Genomic DNA, 2,965 nt, shown 5'->3' with positions numbered 1-2,965 from the left:
TGTATATTCTCGTGGTTGGTTTAATTAACACATAAGACTGAATGATATTGCAATATTTTAACCATACTGTAAGTATTATGTTGTTGTAAAAATACTGTATTATATTGCATTATATAAGCCATTTAATAACTGCATATTATTGTTATGTTTGTACTTTTAACACTGTACCTGTTTTGAAGTGAATTAAACAAACTTGAAAGTAAATAGACATTGAAAATAAAACAAATAGAACTGGAAAGATCGTATTTACATATGAAAATATTTCACATGGTATTTCACATGGCTATTTGGTAAGTACATGTACACTACCAGTCAAAAATGTTAAATAATTTTTTAAAGACGTCTCTTCTGCTCACCAAGCCTGCGTGTTTTTGATCCAAAGTACAGCAAAAAGTCAAATTTTGAAATATTTTTAAAATAACTGTTTTCTATTTGAATATATTTTAAAATGTAATTTATTCCTGTGATTTCAAAGTTAAATTTCGAAAGAAAAATTATAGAAAATAATACTTTTATTTAGCGAGGATGCTTTAAATTGATCAAAAGTGATGATAAAGATTTATACTGTTGCAAGTTTTCTATTTCAGATAAATGCTGTTTTTCTGAACTTTCTATTCAGCAAAGAAACCTGAAAAAATTCTGCTAAGCTGCTTTCAACATAATAATAATAATAACAATAATAAATGTTTTTGAGCAGCAACTCAAAATATTAGATTGATTTCTGAAGGATCATGTGACTGGAGTAATGATGCTAAAAATTCAGCTTTAAAATCACAGGAATAAATTACATTTTCAAATATATTCAAATAGAAAGCAGTTATTTTAAATAGTAAAAATATTTCACAATTTTACTGTTACTTTGGATCAAATAAATGCAGGCTTGGTGAGAAGAAGAAATTACTTCTTTAAAAAAAACATGAAAAATCTTTTGACTAGTAGTGTGTAAATAACCTTAAAATTGAATTAAATGCAGAAATGACAAAATAATAATAATAATTCAGCACAGCACTGAACCTGTGGCAGATGTAACTCAAACCTCAATGACCTCAAACTAAGCTAACCAGTTACGTAATTTATGTGAAACCAAACTCAGCAATGCATTAAAGGCTTATAAAAGCTTATCTTATAAATTACATAATTAATGACTTGAGTATTTCGGTATCCCAAGCCAATATGTTTCCTGCATTTTTTTAATCCACTATTACATACGTAATTCTTTATTAAGGCTTAGATATATAAATATACCGTACATTCAGAAAGCCATTTTGAAATCGACACAGTCGACTTACAGAGATTTCATATGCAACGGCGTGACTATATTAAAGTGAGGCTGTTAAATAAATGATTATAATGGAAGATGATTAAAATTTAGCGTGATGCTTTTTCTTAAGCAAATTGAGGCTGAGCTGTAATAGCCAGACTTCAGCAAAGAGCCTAAATGAGTCAAAAAGCAATATTTTTGCATGTTATAAATTTAAGTTTATAAACTTAAATCTTTTTTTTATTACTATCAATGTTGAAAAAAGTTAAAAGTAAATATTTTATAGTATGCATAACAGTTATGTATTATATGTATTACAGTTTCCACAAAAAATTGAAGCAGCACAATTGTTTTAAGCATCAATAATAATAAAAATGTTTCTTAAGCAACAAATCAGCATATTCGAATGATTTCTGATCACTGTGACACTGAAGACTGGAGTAATGATGCTGAAAATTCAGCTTTGATCACTGGAATAAATTATATTTTATAATATATTCACATAGAAAACAATTAATTTAAACTTTAATAATATTTTACAATTTTACTGTTTTACTTTTGATCAAATAAATGCAGCCTTGGTGAGCATAAAAGACTTCAAAAATATTTAAAATGCTTTTGACCATTTGCATTATATTAAAAACAAAACAAGCAAACAAAAAACATTTTTAGGATTAATTGACTTATCACAACAGCTCATACAAGAGGTCAAAAATTATTATTTCCCAACAGCTTTCCTTACAAATACTGATCATTTCCTTATTATGCACCACTAATCATAGTTATCACCACATCAGATAAAGATAAATAGGATATTAATGGCATATTTCTCAGAGCTTTAATCAGATGTGAGGAGGTGAAGATGTAGCCAGAACAAATGAGAAGAGAAGACTCTAAGATGTCAGGATTGATGATTAATGAACAGGGTAAATATAGTGCTTGCACAGGGATCTGTCTGGCTTCTGCTGGGAGCATTGATTTGCTCTGAATAAAGGATCAATATCCATGAAAGGTTCCAGTGTAAGTTCTGATCTGGGAACAGAAGCTCTCCTGTTCACGTAAGCCTGTTTTCAGCAAGAAAAACCACCTTGATTTTCTATCACTACTCTTCTCCTCAGATGTTTGATACATTGTCCCTCATGTCTTTACTGTGATCAAAGTGACCATATCCAGCGGAGTCAAATGAAGCAGAATATTTTAGATTTTATAAGTACTTGAAGGGATTCAGAATGAACCCGCCGGTGGATTAAACCAAATTCCTGCTGATCTGTCAACATTTGTCAAAAGAGCAGGAATATTATGCAAAAAGATTATTCTCAAAAAGACTGCATTAAATTTATCTTTACCTAAATATTGGAAGATTTATGATATTTTATGAGATTTCCATTCAGCCCGAATTCAGTCTTATATATATTCAGTGTCACATGGACCATCAAAAATCATTCTAATATTCTGATTTGCTGATTTTTGATTATTTGATTGATTTTTGCTGCATCATGTTTTTATGGACACTTTTGTTTTTCTTTCAAATCTTGCTGACCTCAAACTTTTGAATATTTTTCCTGGGCAGTAACAGAGATGTTTAAATAAGTTTTACTTGATAGCAAATAAATAAATAACAAATAAAAATGATAATTAAAAATTAATTAAATAAAATGAAAACAAATATAAATTATATATATAGCAAATAAATAAATAAAAAAA

This window comes from Labeo rohita, chromosome 10, assembly GCF_022985175.1.
Source record: "Labeo rohita strain BAU-BD-2019 chromosome 10, IGBB_LRoh.1.0, whole genome shotgun sequence".
NCBI classification, from domain to species: Eukaryota; Metazoa; Chordata; class Actinopteri; order Cypriniformes; family Cyprinidae; genus Labeo; species Labeo rohita.
The sequence above is the reverse complement of the archived record's forward strand: the minus strand, read 5'-3'. Positions refer to the sequence as shown.